The sequence below is a fragment of the Triticum urartu genome, chromosome 5A (genome assembly GCF_056163025.1).
Source record: "Triticum urartu cultivar PI428250 chromosome 5A, HENAU_Tu73, whole genome shotgun sequence".
Taxonomy (NCBI): Eukaryota; Viridiplantae; Streptophyta; class Magnoliopsida; order Poales; family Poaceae; genus Triticum; species Triticum urartu.
In genome coordinates this window covers 173,920,934-173,939,946 of record NC_141877.1, presented here as the reverse complement: position 1 = coordinate 173,939,946, position 19,013 = coordinate 173,920,934, and positions in this window count along the sequence as shown.

Genomic DNA, 19,013 nt, shown 5'->3' with positions numbered 1-19,013 from the left:
ATGGGGAGTCAGCCACACCTCAGGCCGACTGGGGGAGGCCTGGCCGCCTCTAGGTGTCTCCCTGATAGAGGGGGCCCGCCACACACGGGTCGCACTGACAGCTCGCCGTGGGTGACGTCATGGTCAACATGGCAATAGTGCCGCGCCGGACGGGTGATGGCCGCCCCGTACAACTCACTGTGGCCATGCGTGTCCCGGGATTTAGGGGTGGCAGGCTTCACTGTAGCCACGCCCCGTCTCATCGCCGTTATGTGGGTGCAGACTCTGAGGGTACGATCTTGGCCGCCTGCTGGGGGGGGGGCCTCTTGGAGTCGGCCTTCTCGTGGCCGGCTTCTTGGAGCCGGCCCTCTCATGGTTTTCTTCATGAGGATTTTAGGGCTGGGCCGCCTTCGCGCAGTCGGTCGGAGAGGTAGCCGGCTTGGGGAAGGCAGCCCCATGTCTTGGATGCTTGAAGGCTCGATCAGCCTATAATTTTTCTGAAGTGCCAGGGGGAGCCGGCTAGGCTACCCGTGGTCATTTACTCCTACAGTGGGAGAGGCCACTGCTAGCATGTCATCCCTGACTTGGAATTCTATGCACTTATGATTGGAACTATTAGCAAGCATCCTCAACTACAAACATTCATTAAGGTAAAACCCAACCATAGCATTAAGATATATTGGCCCCCTTCAATCCCGTATGCATCAATTTCTATGCTAGGTTGAAGCTTCTTTCACTCTTGCCCTCCAATACATAGTCCTATCAACATACAACTAACCCTATGATGTGATCCACGCGCACGCTCATATGATGGGCACCAAAGGATGTCAACATAACCACAAGCAAATTAAACCAATCATAGCAATTCACCAATTACCGATAGGACAACAAAAATCTACTCAGACATCATAGGATGGCAACACATCATTGGATAATAATATGAAGCATAAAGCACCATGTTCATGTAGAGGGTACAGTGGGTTGCGGGAGAGTGGACCGCTGTAGATAGATGGGGGAAGGTGATGAAGATGTTGGTGAAGATGACAGAGGTGTTGGTGTAGATCGCCGTCACACGATGATGGCCCCGGCGGTGTTCCGGCGCTACCGGGAGAGAGGGGGAGAGAGCCGCCCTTCTTCTTCTTCTTCCTTGACCTTCTCCCTAGATGGGAGAAGGGTTTCCCCTCTGGTCCATGGCCTCCATGGGGGCGGAGGGGCGAGAGCCCCTCTGAGATTGGATCTATCTCTCTGTTTCTGCATTCCAGATTCTGCCCTTTCACCGTTTCTTATATCCCCGGAGATCCGTAACTCCGATTGGGCTGAAATTTGGTCATGATTTTTATCCAGATATTAGCTTTCTTGTGGCGAAATAAGGGCACCAACCGCCTTACAGGGTGGCCACGAGGGCCCAGGGCGCACCTGACCCCCTGGGGCACGCCCCTGCCTCGTGGCCCCCTCGGGCATCGTCTCGCGTTGATTCTTCTTCCAAAAAATCACATATATTCCAAAAAAATCTCCGTCAGTTTTTATCCCGTTTGGACTCCATTTGATATGGATTTTCTGCGAAACAAAAAACATGCAACAAACAGGAACTGGCACTAGGCACTGGTTCAATATGTTAGTCCCCAAAAATAGTATAAAAAGTTGCCAAAAGTATATGAAAGTTGTATAATATTGGCATGGAACAATAAAAAATTATAGATACGACGAAGACGTATCAGCACCCTGGCCCAAGCTTAATTCCTGCTCGTCCTTGAGTAGGTAAATGATAAAAAAGATAATTTTTGATGTGGAATGCTACCTAGCATAATCTTGATCATGTAATCTAATCATGGCATGAATATTAAGACACGAGTGATTCAAAGCAATATTCTATCATTTGACATTAAGATAATAATACTTCAAGCATACTATCGGTGTCAAAACCGGCGGATCTCGGGTAGGGGGTCCTAAACTGTGCGTCTAAGGTTGATGGTAATAGGAGACAGGGGACACGATGTTTACCTAGGTTCGGGCCCTCTCTATGGAGGTAATACCCTACTTCCTGCTTGATTGATCTTGATGAATATGAGTATTACAAGAGTTGATCTACCACGAGATCATAATGGCTAAACCCTAGAAGTCTAGCTTGTATGACCACAGTTTTGAGTATATCCTTTCTGGACTATACCCTCCAGTTTATATAGACACTGGGGGGGATCTAGGGTTACATAGAGTAGGTTACATAAGATGGAATCTTCATAGTTGTTCGCCAAGCTTGCCTTCCGCGCCAAGGAGAGTCCCATCCGGACATGGGTACAGTCTTCGGTCTTCATATCTTCACAGCCCATCAGTCCGGCCCATAGATAACAGTTCGGACACCCGATGACCCCTTAGTCCAGGACTCCCTCAGTAGCCCCTGAACCTGGCTTCAATGACAAGGTATCTGGCATGTAGTGCTGTTTTTGGCATTGCAAGGCGGGTTCCTCTTTCCGAACTCCTGAATACTCTCCAGACGAATTGATCATGTCCGGACCTGTAACACACACTGCACACAACCACAGAGAGAATATAATAACACACGGGTCCAATCTGCTGACAACTTTAGTGATGTGATGTCACGCCTGTCCAGTCATAATTTCGAACCATTTTCTGCTCCACGTTTCGAGATGCGGTTGTCATTGACACGTCTTATCAAAGCAGAGATCGTGTCCCCTTATTACGGGATTCTCATCAACACGGGCGTTGGTAACCCAACCGCGCCCTTTACACAGCCCTTGGGAACAGGCGAATTTTAAGGCGAATGGGGGGCATTCGATATTCACCGCCCTTATAAGGAGATAAGATTCCCCTTTCTTCTCCCACGCTTTCTTCCTGCCTCTCCGTTCTTGAGCTCCAACGCCCATGTTCTCATTTCCCTATCTCGAGAAAGCACTCAACCATGTCCGGATCCGGAGGTCAAGGCAAATGGATGGCCTCCTCTATTGAGGAGGAGGACATCGCCGAGCTTCGGGCGGCCGGGTACCTGGCGAAGGAAATTGCCCACCGTCTTCCAGCCCGGGGACAAATCATCCCCACACCGAGGCCCAACGAGAGGGTAGTGTTCATCCCTCATTTCCTCCGCGGGCTAGGGTTTCCACTCCACCCCTTCGTCCGCGGGATAATGTTCTACTACGGGATAGACTTCCACGATCTATCCCCGAACTCCTTCCTCAATATCTCGGCGTTCATCGTCGTGTGCGAGGCCTTCCTCCGCATCCACCCCCACTTCGGGCTGTGGCTCAAAACCTTCAACGTGAAGCCCATGGTGGTGGACGGACAACACACAGAGTGCGGGAGCGCCATGGTGAGCAAGCTCACCAATGTCTCTTGGCCAAAAGGCACATTTGTGGAATCTGTCAAGGAATGACAGAAGCTATGGTTCTACATCACCGAACCCCGCGATGCCACCTGGGCCGCGGCTGCCGAATTCAACTCCGGCGACCCCGTGCGGCTCACCTCCTGGGTCGAGAAGAGCCCAAACTGGTGTTCGTCGAACGAGATGATTGCGCTACAAACGCGTATCCAAAGTATGATCAATAGGGACATCAAAGTTGTTGACATAATCCAAGTGATGTTGGTGCGCCGAATCCTTCCCTGCCAGAGCCGAAGCCGTCCTCTATGGGATTTCCACCCAAAGAAACACCATACCCTGGTGAGGCTTTTCGAAATGACTGATGAAGATGCCTGGAAGTTGCTTTTCAAGGGCAATGAGATACCGCCGTCCACTGACTCGGACCGGGGTCACGACATAAATCACCTCCCCAACGAGGTATGTTGTTTTCAACACATCCCTTACTTCTTGTTTCAAGGATAATATCTAAGCTTTCATTACCATTGCTTTTTCAGTACTGGTTGAAGAAGGAGAAGCAGATCCGGTGTCCAGCTCCCTTGCCCGAGGAGCCAGTCATCCCACGCTTAGAAAGATGCTGGAGCCGGCGCCTTATAAGGCACCAGAGAAGAAGGCCACAAGAAAGGCCAAGGGGGTCTGGAGCGGCCCCCGCCACAAGGGTACCTCGGACGCGACGTCCGAAGACAAGGCCCATTTCCCCGCCGCCGAAGGCGACGCGAATGAGGAGGAGGAGGAGAGCGACTCTCCCCCCAATGGGGGGGAGGAAGAAGAGGGTGGCCTCCGCAATCCTGGAGTTGGAGGTGCCCAAAAGGGGGAAGGGCTCCCTCGCGGATAACTCCGCATGGGACGTCGAGGACAGTCCGGAGAGACGCCCCCGCGCTAAGCCTCGGGCCGCATCGTAAGTACTAACACCTTATCCGCCCATGAAGTTTCCCCTCCTCATTGTATTGAGATGATTGGTTATGTTAATGTAGTCCGGCCCACAACAGCCCTCCGCGATCCTCGTCAGGAGGCTCGCTGGATTCCAAGGCGATGGCCAGCGACTCCCCGCCAGCTGCACACTCCCCCAAGACCAGGGATGAAGTGGATGTGATGTACCGAAGGATTGTTCCCAGCGAGGGAGAGGCTCAGGAGGCGCCCAAATGCGAAACCCCCGTTGTCGGACACCAAGGGGAATCAATCCCCCGAGAGACTGCCGGGGAGGGCCGTATACAATTCGGCCCTCAACTGGACTCAATTCCGAAGACCGAGGCGGCTCCAGAATCCAGCACGCACCCTCCTTCGAAACAAGGGGGGATGCTTGTTCTGCCGGTGCCCCCTGTCCAACCAGGGGCACCAGATAATCTGCTAGAAGTGATGCGAGGCGCTTCTATTATGGATGAGCACCGTGTCCTTATGGGCACGATGATTGAAAGGGTTCAGTCCGCCAAGAGCGGACTAACCGAGGCCTGCAGCAACCCGCTGACAGGTTTTGAGGTAAGTGACGCCAACAGAAGAGAATCCCAATGTAGACAGCAGCCCCTGAGACACTGTCCGGTGTTTGGAAAGAAAAAACCGGACAGAGGATCAATCTCCTATGACAGGAAACTAACTAATTTTTTCTTAAATACAGGCTCGTTGCTGGTCGCGGCCTTGCATACCGCTGAAGTCTCCGGACTGAAGCAGAAACTGGCGAAGGCCGAGGGAGAGCTATGCCAAGTGAAGATGCAGCTCCAGGAGAAACAAGGTAAGCAATAACTTGTTATATATTCAAAAATAAGAAAATGATATGCGATGACCAAAATGCCATGATTTGTACAGAATCGACGACCGAGGTCGAGGCCCTAAGAAAGGCCCTGGCCAAAGCCGAGGGGAAGGCTATCTGTCGGTGTCAAAACCGGTGGATCTCGGGTAGGGGGTCCCGAACTGTGCGTCTAAGGCGGATGGTAACAGGAGGCAGGGGACACAATGTTTACCCAGGTTCGGGCCCTCTTGATGGAGGTAATACCCTATGTCCTGCTTGATTGATCTTGATGATATGAGTATTACAAGAGTTGATCTACCACGAGATCATAGAGGCTAAACCCTAGAAGCTAGCCTATGGTATGATTGTTCTCGTCCTACGGACTAAACCCTCCGGTTTATATAGACACCGGAGGGGGCTAGGGTTACATAGAGTCGGTTACAAGGGAGGAGATCTACATATCCGTATTGCCAAGCTTGCCTTCCACGCCAAGGAAAATCCCATCTGGACACGGGACGAAGTCTACAATCTTGTATCTTCATAGTCCAACAGTACGGCCAAAGGATATAGTCCGGCTATCCGGAGACCCCCTAATCCAGGACTCCCTCAGTAGCCGCTGAACCAGGCTTCAATGATGATGAGTCCGGCGCGCAGATTTGTCTTTGGCATTGCAAGGCGGGTTCTTCTTCCGAATACTCCATAGAAGATTTTGAACACAAGAATAGTGTCCGGCTCTGCAAAATAAGTTCCACATACCACCGTAGAGAGAATAATATTTCCACAAATCTAATCTACTGACACGTTTAGCAACATGACATTATGCCATGGCCTGGTCTTTATTCGAACTGTTTTTCTCAACCAGCACTGCACATATCGCGAGGCAATTTTCTTGACACGTCTTGTCAAAGCAGAGATCGTGTTCCCCTTATTACGGGATTCTCATCAATACGGACGTGGGTAACCCAATCATGCCCGTTGGTATGACTCCTCGATTTTAGGCAAGTACCAAACGGTCATGAGGAGGACGCTTGATATTCACCCTCTTTATAAAGAGGCCAAGGCTTGTCCTTTTTCCCTCTCGTGCTCAATCGAATCCTTCCCCCGCCTCGAGTTCCAACACCCAAGGCTCAAGTCAGGCGCTTCGGACCTTCAACCACGTCCAGATCCAGCCTCCAAGGTCGGTGGATGCCTTCCTCTATCACAGAGGAAGACATCAAGAAGCTTAGAGAGGCCAGGTATTTAACCCTCGAAATCTTGCACAGGCTGCCTGCTCGAGGGCAGGTCATTCCCACTCCCTAACCCGGCGAGAGCGTTGTATTCATCTCTCACTTCCTCCAAGGGCTAGGCCTCACTCTGGATCCCTTTGTTAGGGGGCTCATGTTCTATTATGGGCAGGATTTCCATGACGTGGCCCCGTATTCCCTCCTTCACATCTCGTCGTTCATCGTCGTGTGTGAGGCCTTCCTCTGCATTACCCCACACTTCGGCCTGTGGCTCAAGACTTTCAATGTGAAGCCGAAGATGATCGAGGGGCGACACGCAGAGTGTGGAGGTGTCATGATAAGCAAAAGTGCTGATGTTCCATGGCCAGAGGGTTCCTTTCCAGAGGTGTCTGGTTTATGGCAACGGGAGTGGTTTTATATCACAGCTCCCCGAAGTGCCAAGTGGGTAGCCGCCCCTGCCTTTTGCTCGGGCCCCCACCACAACTGACGTCATGGATCAACAAGGGGCTGAACTGGGGGCCAGTAAATGATGTGCCGATATTGCAGAGTCGCATCCGAGATCTCCTCGAGAGAGATGTCAGCCTGGTCACGGTAATGCAAATCATGCTAGTTCGTCGAGTCCCGCCTTGCAAACGTCGACCCCTCCGTGTGTGGGAATTCAACCCGGAAGGACTGCGGACTATTCAACACTTCCTCGGCATGACGCTCGAAGAGATGTACAAATTGTTCTTCAGACCACAAATAAAGTATCCGGACACCATCGAGGATGCGGGTCTGAGCTGTAATCGCCCAGATACCCAGCTAAGTCATCCCATGGACGAACATGCTGACTTTTTATTTATCATAACATTATTTTGAAAAGTCGCTCCTTGACCAGGACTGGGTAACAAAGGCGAAGATGATCAGGTGTTCGGCGCCCCTTCCCGAAGCCTCAGCAAATCCAGTACTAGCCAGAATGCTTGAGCCGGCGCCTTATTAGGCACCCTTAGGGGAAGATAAAGGGGGGCGTAAAGAGGCTGAGAGCCGGCCTCACTCATTATTCATCCAAACCAGGGGAATTAGCACCTCCACGAAGGAGGATAACCAGGGAGAAGAATCTGAAATTCCCTCTGCCCAAGGAAGGAAGAGGACCACCTCTAAAGACCCGGAAACAAAGGTTTCCAAACGGGGGAAGAAATCTTCGCCGAAGGGTCCTGCCTCGGAGGGTACTCTTGCCGCACAGTGCCCGCAAGGGGATCAGCCCTCTACCGAGCTGTACGTAAACAAAAAGTACTTAATAGTAAAAATATCCTACATTACTTCTGAAGACAATAACTGAAGCATATGTCTTGTAGTTCAGGTCGTAACCCTTCTCGACAGAGTTTGTCTTCGGGGGATCTTCTTCCGGAGATGATGGAGAGCGAAACACCTCCCCCTGCCACCCTGCCTCATGAGGCGGGCGACCCTGAAGTGTCGTCGCGGAGGGTTTCTCCTGATTCGCCAAGGCCAGGGGTAATCCTTTGGCCACCCGAAGTCCTCAGTATTCGGCTCCTAAAGAGAGCAGCAGAAATAGTCCGGAACCGTCCGGTGTGTGATCAGACGCACTGAAGAATCTTCTGGAGCAAGCGGCCATCTTAGAAGCACATCATACGCTAATGGGTACGATGATTGAGAGGATTTCATCCGCCGAACGTGGGTTGCATGAAGCTTTTATGAGTCTACTGAAAGGACTTGAGGTACGTGAAACAGTGTATGTTTTTGACAGTACCGCACACTTTAGGTGTGCCCTATGCAGATAGTAGCGCCTGAGACTCTGGTTGCCGTCGAGAACGACGGCAAACAGAGGATCATAGTCCCAGGTAATAATCAAGCCGCGTTCATGTGCAGGTTGCTGAAGGTCTGGTGGCTAGCCGGACTGATGACTTTGCCGAGCTGAAGCGGCAATTTGATGCGGCAGATGTCGACATCGTGTTTGTCAACAAGCGGCTCGACGAGGCACAGGGTATGTGATTTCTCCGGTGATGCATAGTAAGAGGAGCATGATGCCAGTATCTTAATATGTTGTGACTGCAGATGGAGCTGCCGCCGTGGAGACCCTTCGGGCGGAACTTGCCCAAGCCAAGGAACAAGCCAGGAATAGTGATGCGGCCGCTCTAAAGGCGGTCAAAGAGCTGAGGGCCGAACAGGCTGCGCATTGCCAAAGTGAGGAAAAAATAACCAAAATGGCTGTTGAGTTGAAAGATGCCGCCGTCCGTTACCAGCTTCTTGAAAAAGAAAGCCGGGCGAAGGCGACGGACCTGGAGAAGGCCATGGTAGCAGCCAAGGAAGGCCGCTCCAAAATCAGAGCAGCGAAGGAGGAGCTGCGTCAAGCTGGGGATATCGCGGCTGGGAAGCCCTTTTTGTTGCGGACTAAGTTCGGAGATCCGAAGTATGCCCCTCTTGATCAACTATGGAGTTCTGCAGATGCATACGTGGATTTGGTAGCAAGTGCTGCTGATGCAGCCGAGTACTTCAAGGATAAAAAAGAACGTGAAGTGGAAAAGCTGTTCTGGTCATAGTTCCATGCTTCAGTGCGTCCGCTGCTGTTGAATGAGCGAATGGCCGAGTGGGCTGAGCTCCATAGGTTGTCCGGACTTGCCATGAGGTCTGTTATGGATCATCTGTGGCCGGAAGGGCCAAGGCTGAATAGTTACCTTAGTTTAGTGCAACAATTCCTTGGTGCTGTGCCGCACATCGATGCTATGAAGAGTTCGGCATGCATAGAGGGTGTGCGGATGGCACTTTCCCGTGTCAAGACATACTGGGCTGAGATGGAGGCCACCACTATTGCAACACAGGGTTCGGCCGTGGGCCGAGTAGCTGCCGAGCACTACTTTGAAGAAGTCCTTGAAGGCGCTCGTTTGATAGAGGCTCAGTGCTGGAAGAATATAATGTTCTAGTGACATCTATTCCCATTGTAAAAACAATGTTTTATTGAATTATGAAGGCCATGTTTATACTTTTGCCTGAAAGTATTATGATGCCTCCTATGCGGCCGTTTATATAACTTGAAAGTTTGTAGTCGTCGCCTTCAGCCCCCACGCATATAATGCGGGGGTGTTTGCAAAAAACGCGTATTCACACTTAATCCAACGTCTTGGTGCATGAAGGAGGTGGTAGCGCAGTGAACGAGGCAATCGGACTATATTGCTTTAACACTTTCACTTAGCCATAGGAGTTTGACGGTGGGACTACTATATAGCCCCTGGTACTTCCGCACTTGTCCGAATACGGGGCGCGTACGTACATGACCGGGAAACGGCCCTTCTTTAATGCGGAGGAATCCTGAAGATTCCGCTAAGTCATCGAGTGGTTGACCAGTCTCGCGCTTTATCATGACAGTCAGTTTTTGGCTTTCTCTACTGAGGTGCTCATCCGGATGAACCAGGGCACATTCGCAGTAGTTCTCCCGTTGCCGCCCTAGCTGATAGAGCAGAACGTAAGGTAGCAAAATGCGGGAGCCGGGCAAACCCAACATTTGACCAAAGACATGATTCGGAGCTGATGCATATAAGGCCAAACTCGCGACGCCGAACACTCCCTAAGGTATTCGGTCTTTATAACATATGCCGGGCTGAACAATGCCCTTAATAATAAACCCCGAGTGTCCAGGTACGTGCAATATCCTAATGTGGCCACATGCTAATAACGTCAGCATCCTTCTCGGTTGTATTGAGTATCCGGAGGATGTGAATCAACAAGAGACAGTAAAAAAGGTTTACGTAGGGTCTTAATCTGAAAAGAAACCTTTGAGCGGGTCCCTGCTGCATGTCGGCGCCTATGTCTTCGTCGTGTCGTGTCCTGGACGGGTGTAGCACGATTGTTATCTGTAAAAGAGAAGAACTTAGGTGAAAGTAGTCGTGCCAAAAAAATTGGTTATTCTAGATAAACCATTAAAATTCAAGATAAGTCAAGTTGAGCCGAACTAGCCCTGATTATACGCGTGAAGCCCCTTGTACTGTCTATGAGGGTTTAACCGTCAAACCAATCTCAGGTATATCTAGTTGTCACACCCTAGCTAGTTCAAGCATTAGAGTGTGCATCATGTTTAAATTCCTCTTAAATTTGAAATGGGGAAGACAGAACCCCCAGCACCCCCCTGGAACAACTAGGGTTTACTAAAAACTTTTCAAATGAACCTGAAATGCCCTTCTAAAAAGCCCACCCTTTTTGTTTTGGGTTAAAACCTTTGACAAAAATGGTGCACATTTTTCTAGGACATCAAAGGTCATTGGATTAATCCTTATGGTATTTGCATTTGGGCATTTAAATGCTATAAAATATTTTAAATGCTCAAATAATCATAAACTAAAATGTTTGTTGTTGGATATATTCTAAGCAGTGGCCATGGTTAATTCTATGAATTTTGGTAATGCCCTGGCATTTTTAATAAAGCCCTGAAGTTACAGAAATAATAAATAAATAAAAAACAGAAAAGGAGAGAAAGAACAGGGACTTACCTGGCGCAGCCCACCAGCCCACCCGGCTCGGCCCAGTCCACTGGCTCATGCCAGTCGTCCCCCTCCTCTCGCAAGGAGGACAAGGAGCGCGTGGCCGGCGCCCGTGGCCACACGCCGGCCACCTCCTGCTTCCGCCAACGCCCTGGAGGCGTCCACGAGTGCCACGCCGACCCCCACGTCTCCCTCACTTTCTTCCCACTCTCCCCGTGGCCTCTCCCCCTCTCTAGCTCTCTCCCCATCTTCCTGCCGAGCGCAGCCATCGCCGCCGACAAGCTTCACCGCAGCCACCGCCGTCCATTCGTTGCCCCGTCATGCCAGGAAGCTCTGCCGTCGTCGACTACATCAAGTAGGCCGAGCCTCGAGCGCTCGCTTGCCCCAGAGACGCTGCACCGAGCTCGTCCTCAACTCCGGCCACCGGAGATCCCCTTCGCTGCCCCGCTCGCTCCAGCCCTTCCCTGAGCTCGCCGTTCACTCCCTTGCAACCACTGTGAGCTCCGCCACCGTTTCCCCCTCTCCCCGCGCTCGTCCGCGTCCTCTAACCACCTCTGCCATCGAAGCCGAAGCTCGCCGCCGCCACCGCACGTCGCCGTCATGGCCATAGCCACGTTGGGACGCCACCGAGCACGCCTTCATCTTCCACGCACTCGCAGGAGCCCGTAGCACCCCCGCACGCCCCTCGTCGTGCCCCCTAGCGACTAGCTCGACCTCACCCGAGCTCGGGCCGCTGCCAAACTCGTCACCAGCGACGTTTCCAGCCACCCCAGCTCCACCCACTGCCACCACTCGACGCGGCTTCCTCCCCGCATCACGTAGATAGTCTCCGCCGCCCATTTGGTCGCCGGAGTGCAAATCCCGCACTGCTCCGCCGCGTCTGGCCTCGCTGGCGGCTAGACGTCGGCGAGTTTGACTCTGTTTGACCCTTGTGTGGGCCCAGGTTGACCCCCCTGAGTCTATGACAGGTGGGGCCGGTCTGCTAATTAGTTTAGGATTAGTTTTAACTAATTTTAATTAGTTTAGTCACTGACATGTGGGCCCAGGCCCCACTGACAGCTAATTAGTGTTAATTTAATTCTGTCAATTAGCTGAGTCACTGACAGACAGGGCCCACCAGTCAGGTTTGACCTGGCCGACCCAGTTGACCGCTGACGTCACACCTATGTCATGCTGACGCATTAATTCAATTACTGGATTTATTCTTTAATAGGAAATTCCAGAAAATAGCCAAAACTTCTAAAAATCATAGAAAATCAACCATAGCTCCAAATGCAAAGATTTATGTATGAAAAATGATCAGAAAAATTCAAGCTATCCATCTGTAATGGTTTCATGCATGACAAAACAACTTAACCTTGCTGTTTAAGCAGAATAAGATAATGCACTAATAAGGACATGTTAAATGAGCTAACATTTGAATCTTTGATTCAAATGAGTTCATTCCATCTTGTTTTAGCTTGCATTAGGCCAAGACACATTCATTTTTCCATGTCATAGCATGCATCATACTGTTGCATATTGTCATGTGTTCATTATGTTCGGTGTATCTTTCGTGGTAGGTTCTGCCTCCGAGGATAACCCCGAGTATCCGTCTGAAGGGCAGTACCCTACTACCAGTACAACAGGCAAGCAACCATTGATCATTCCGATACAAACCAATGTTCTTGCTTCTGCTCTTGTTTACTGCATTAAGACAACGCAATTCAAACTGCTGTGTTCTACGGTAGTTGAACCCTTATCCTCTGCATGACCTGTCATTGCCACAGTAACTAGATGAAACCCACTAGCATGTGTAGGAGTTGATTGAGCCATGTATGTGATTCCTACCTTGCTATGCCTGCTATGCTTAGAGTTGTGTCAGGTCTGGTCCATCTGGGTGATGGGCTAGAGTGAAATGGTTATATCGGTAATGTGAGGGATGTGATGAACATGATTTGGTAAAGGTATCGATGAGAGGCCATGTAGGAGTACATGGTGAGTTGTTTCATTGAGGCCGTCCATAAGAACTGAGATATGTATGTGTGATTTAAGATGCATTTACTACCATACATTGGGCCCGAAACCAATGGACCCTCTCGGCTTCTTATTCACCCTAGTACTCTGTCCAGGAGATGCAAATAGTTTCTGGTGTTTGTAGGTTATGTGTTGGCGGCCGTGCGTAGCGCTGATCCTAGGGGTGGGCTATGTTGCGGTAGATACACCGTGGCACGGTGTACCGAGTCGCCCATTTGGTGTCTCGGGAACCCTGTTCACATCGTTCGGGGCCGTATGTGGAAACCTCGGCCGGACTCCCTGCGGATGGAACCTGGATAGGCGATACACCTGGACTAGAGACTTGAGTGTTTGGGTAGGCCATGGCCGACACCCTCGTTGGGCTTCCGCTTGAAGGTTGCCGAGTACATGTCGTGTAAACAACGGTAAGTGGTGAAAGCGTGTATGAAGAAGTACACCCCTGCAGGGTATAAAACTATTCGAATAGCCACGTCCGCGGTAAAGGACTACTTGGTTTCCTATACAGTCATAGACAAGTTAATGGTTACTACTAAAAGACTCAAGATAAGTGTGAGTACCGAGGATGGCCCTCTCGTAGGATGACGAGGGAGGATCCCCGGTGGAGTATTGTGTTGGTGAGTAGTGGACTCATGTGCGAAAACTATTTTACTAGTGGAGTTCCTTAGGATAGCCTAGCCAAGAGTCAAAGCTGGCTTGCTGCAATAACCCCACCACCTTCTTGAGAATGAGCATGTATAGTAGGTTCTGTTGTAAGACTTGCTGAGTACCTTTGTACTCATGTTTGCTTAATTACTATTTTCAGACGACAACACCGCCCCCTCCGATGGGTTCTACATAGACCTTGATGTCGACGAGTGACTAGCCACCCAGGTGGTGATCCTGGCCATGGAGGGCACTATGTAGATAGACAGGCTTCGAAAGCCTTCTTGCTTTCTAGTGTCTGTACCCAGACTTTTTACTTCCGCTTGTGCTTGTATGATTGTATGACTTGAGTGTTGGGTCGTGTGACCCCTACTTGTATGAACATGTTATGTATGGCTCTCTGGAGCCTTTAAATAAAGTACTTGAGTTGTAGAGTTTTGTTGTGATGCCATGTTGTATGTACTCATATCGGGCATATTGTGTGTATGATTGAAATGCTTGGTATGAGTGGGATCCGATAATCTAGTTGTTTATCCTTGGCAGCCTTTCTTATGGAGAAATGTAGTCTAGTGTTCCTCGAGCCATAGTAGTCTGCTACAGCCGGTTCACCGGAGTCCTGCTAGCCCAGCATTACTGCTCAGGACACTTGACTGGCCGGCATGTGTTTCACTTTGTTCCTATGTCTGTCCCTTCGGGGAAATGTCACGTGGTGACATCCGGAGTCCTGCCTAGCCTGCTACAGCCCGGGTTCCCCGGAGTCCTGTTAGCCCAGTGCTACAGCCCGGAATCACTCGCTGATGACCGACATGCTCGATGTGATTCATGTATGCCTGTCTCCATAGGCCTGTGCCGCTTTGGGTTCACGACTAGCCATGTCGGCCCGGGTTCTCTGTCATATGGATGCTAGCGACACTATCATATACGTGAGCCAAAAGGCGCAAACAGTCCCGGGCCATGGTAAGGCGACACCCGTGGGATACCGTGCGTGAGGCCGCAATGTGATATGAGGTGTTACCGGCTAGATCGATGTGACTTGGAATCGGGGTCCTGACATATATCTAGTGATCTGCCGGACTCGTCTAACCGTGTCCGCGGTCTTGACGACCTGTCACTTATTCTGGTTGGTGAGGCCGTCTAGTGCTCGGCTATTAAAGCCGCCGCACGTTCTTCCACGCGTAGAGAAAGCTCAATATTTCCACTAACTGTGATGGTGCCATGTGGACTGGGCATCTTAAGCTTGAGAGAAGCGTAATGCGGTATTGCATGAAAACGAACAAAAGCCGCTCTTCCGAGTAGTGCTTGATAGCCACTTCGGAATGGAGCGATGTAGAAAGTTAACTTTGTGCGTCGGAAGTTGTCGGAAGAACCGAATACAACCTCTAGTAATAGAGAGCCCTTGCAGCGGGCCTCTGGGCCTGGCATTACTCCCTTGAAGGGAGTATTACTGCTGCTGATTTTTGTCGGGTCTATCCCCATTTTGCTGACTGTGTCCTGATATATCAGATTTAGACCACTGCCGCCGTCCATAAGGACTCGTGTGAGATGGTATCCGTTTATTATTGGGTCTAACACCAAGGCAGCCAATCCTTCATGTCGGATGCTTGTCGGGTGATCCCTGCGATCGAAAGTGATCGGGCAGGCCAACCAGGGGGTGAACTTGGGGGTGATGGGCTCTACGGCGCGTATGTCTCACAGTGCATGTTTTCTTCTACTCTTCTTCACATGGATCATGTTTACTGTTTTAACCTCTGGTGGGAACTTTTTCTGTTCTCAAGTGCTTTGCTGGCGAGGTTCGTCCTCTCTTCGCTTGGTGTCTCCCTCCCTTGTGTTCGGCGTTTAGCTTACCGGCCTTCTTGAAGACCCAACATTCTCTGTGGGTGTGATTTCTAGGTTTATCAGGGGTGCCTTGAGTCTGACATAGTTTGTCTAGAATCTTGTTTAGGCTAGACGGTCCATCTCTGCTGCCTTTGAAAGGCTTTTTCCGCTGACCTAGTCGAGAGCCCCTGAATCAGGCATTTACCGCCGTGTTATCTGGGCTGTCTTCTTTAATGCGACGCTTGCTTTTACTGCGTCATGGTTTTCCATTGCCATCCCTGACTTCGGATGTGCTTGGGTCGCTGGTGCTACTGCGGGCTAACCAGCTATCTTCGCCCGCGCAAAAGCGGGTCATGAGGCTTGTCAGGGCTGCCATTGTTCTCGGTTTTTCTTGGCTGAGGTGTCTGGCAAGCCATTCGACTCGGACGCTGTGTTTGAAAGCTGCTAAGGCTTCGGCGTCCGGACAGTCGACGATTTGGTTCTTCTTAGTGAGAAACCTGTTCCAAAGCTTTCGGGCTGACTCTCCGAGCTGTTGAATTATATGACTTAAATCGTCTACATCCGGAGGTCAGACATAGGTCCCTTGAAAATTAGCCCGAAAAGCATCCTCGAGCTCCTCCCAACTTCCAATTGAGTTTTCGGCGAGGCTTTTCAGCCAGTGCCGAGCTGGTCCTTTAAGATTGAGGGGGAAGTACTTGATGGCATGGAGATCGTCTCTGCGAGCCATATGGATATGGAGGATAAAGTCCTCAATACAGACCCCAGGGTCCGTGGTCCCGTCGTAGGCCTCTATGTTCACTAGTTTGAATCCTTCTGGGAAATCATGGTCCAGCACCTCATCGGTGAAACATAGTGGGTGTGCGGCACCCCTGTATTTGGATGTATCATGGCGTTCAGACGGTTGTAGTATTCGGTTTTGATTTTGTGCCGGAGCGCGCTTCCTAGATCCATAGATGGATCTGGTCATGCTGGATTTTTGGCGCAAGTCCTCACATAGATCGTGTGTTGACTTATGTGCGACCTTGTTAGCCGCTCTATCACGGTCACAAGGTGGTTTATCCGGCCGGTTGGCCGTTTTATTTTTCAGCTGTGTGGGCTCTCAGGCCTCATCGTCGAATTCGGGTAATAGCTTGCGCTTTGGATAGCTTTTTGTGTGGTAACATCCACCATACTTTTCTTCGTTGTCGAGCACTTTGTTCCACCTGCTGTTGAGCATATTTTGTACGGCCTTAAGCCTTTGCTTCTGCTTCTTCAGACTCCTCGCTGTGGCAATAAGCCTGCTGCGGAGGTTCTCTTGTTCCAAGTGCCTTTCCAGGATGATGTGTGCATCTTCGTCAGGACTGATTTCCTTCCCAGAGGGGGGTTGATGAGGTTTGTCCGCGGCGTCGCCGTGTTCAGACGTCGGATCCGTACTATGTTTGCCGTTTGCAGCTTCATTGTGCGCTGCCGCCGGGGCAATGTGGTCGTCGTTTCATCTAGAGTCGACTGGAGTGTTATTTTCTCTTGCGCTGTTATCGCTGTTTTTGCCGAGGTGGGATTTGGAGCGGCGCCTACGCCAACGCTTTGTTTGCTTCTTGGAGGGGTCATCCTCCGCTGTCTCCTCCCGTTCCTCGTCATCATTTTCTTTGGGTGTATCCACCATGTATATGTCATGTGATGAAGTGGCTGTCCAGTGCCCTATGGGCACTAGTTCCTGATCCTTTCCTGCATCGTCGTCCATGCCGTCGATGTCTTCGGAGTCGAAACCGAGCATGTCGGTTAGATCGTCGACAGTGGCTACTAAGTGGGTGGTGGGTGGGGAGCGAATTTCTTCATCGTCCGTATCCCCTTCCAGCCGGACATAGTTCGGCCAAGGTTCCCCTGACAAGGAGAGAGACCTTAATGAATGTAGCACATCGCCGCAAGGCGAGTGCTGAAAGATATCTGCGGAAGTAAACTCCATGATCGGTGCCCAATTAGATTCGATACGCACGGACGCAGGCAGTTCAGAGCCTATGGCCGGGGGCGAATCCAATTGTTCGGCGACACGGCTCTCGCAAGGGGTGAAGACAGTATTCGGCTCTATCGCCACTGAGAGAGCGGCCTCCATGGCAGGGTCTATCCACTCATCCTCGGATGGCGCAATTTGCTCCGGATTGAGGGCCGGAGTAGTTGCAGATGCGATCTCCCGAACACTGTCCGACGGCAGAGTTACGTCATGCTCGTCGTGATTGTGAGGCGCACCTGACGTGGGCTCGAATCCGTCGAAGATCAAGTCTCCACGGATGTCGGCAGAGTAGTTTAAGTTTCCAAACCTGACCTGATGGCCAAGGGCGTAGCTCTCGATCTGCTCCAGATGGCCAAGCGAATTGGCCCGCAGTGCGAAGCTGCCGAATACGAAGATCTGTCCGGGGAGGAAAACCTCACCCTGGACTGCATCATTACCGATGATCGAAGGGGCCATCAAGCCTTACGATGACGGCACAGTGGAACTCTCAATGAAAGCACCAATTTCGGTGTCAAAACCGGCGGATCTCGGGTAGGGGGTCCCGAACTGTGCGTCTAAGGCGGATGGTAACAAGAGGCAGGGGACATGATGTTTACCCAGGTTCGGGCCCTCTTGATGGAGGTAATACCCCACATCCTGCTTGATTGATCTTGATGATATGAGTATTACAAGAGTTGATCTACCACGAGATCGTAGAGGCTAAACCCTAGAAGCTAGCCTATGGTATGATTGTTCTCATCCTACGGACTAAACCCTCCGGTTTATATAGACACCAGAGGGGGCTAGGGTTACACAGAGTCGGTTACAAGGGAGGAGATCTACATATCCGTATTGCCAAGCTTGCCTTCCACGCCATGGAAAGTCCCATCTGGACACGGGACGAAGTCTTCAATCTTGTATCTTCATAGTCCAACAGTCCGGCCAAAGGATATAGTTCGGCTGTCCGGAGACCCCCTAATCCAGGATTCCCTCACTGTCCAACAGCAAGCCGCCCGTAAGAAGCTCAAGGCCCGTGTCGGCGAGGTCCAGCAGGAGCTCCAGGACGTGGTGAATAAGTGTGAAGCTTTGGAGCGCGAGGCGTCGGCTCGAGAGGCCGAACTTACCAAGGCTCGTCAGAGCGCAGAGGCCGCATGGAATGAGGCCCGGGACGCTCTCCAGGAGATCCAGGAGGCGAAGAAGATTGCAGTGGGTAAGGCGTTTAACATGCAAAGCAAGTATGCGGAGAGGAAGTACCTTTTACTAACCTGGATTGGGAGTTGCCCAGGGGCTTTTGTGGATCTGTTGCGCAGTGTATCCGATGCTGCGGAGTTCTTTCGAGACAGGGAAGGGGATTCTCCGGAGAAGCTGTTCTGGCCGCAGTATGCTGTGCCAGAACATCCGGTGGCCTTTGCCGATCAATTGAAACAGTTGGTCGAGCTGCACCGGATGGCCGAACTGGCCATGAAGGATTTAATAATCCGACTATGGCCAGCCGAAGCTATACCTAGCAGTTATTTTGGCCTCTTGAAGCGGGTCATGGAGGCTTGTCCACGGCTAGACATCGTCAAGCGATCAGTCTGCATCGAGGGTGCTCGCATGGCCTTCGCTCATTGCAAGATGTGGTGGGCGAAGATGGACGCCGTCGAGGTCGCCCGGGGGCCGCTGGAGGGCAAGGAGCACCACACACCCAAGCGATATTTTGCGGATGTCCTGGAGGGATCTTGACTTGTAGCAACGCAGTGCAGGAAGGACGTTATTCTCGAATGAATACATTCATTTTTTGCCTTGTATGATTAAAACAAATCCGCTTTGT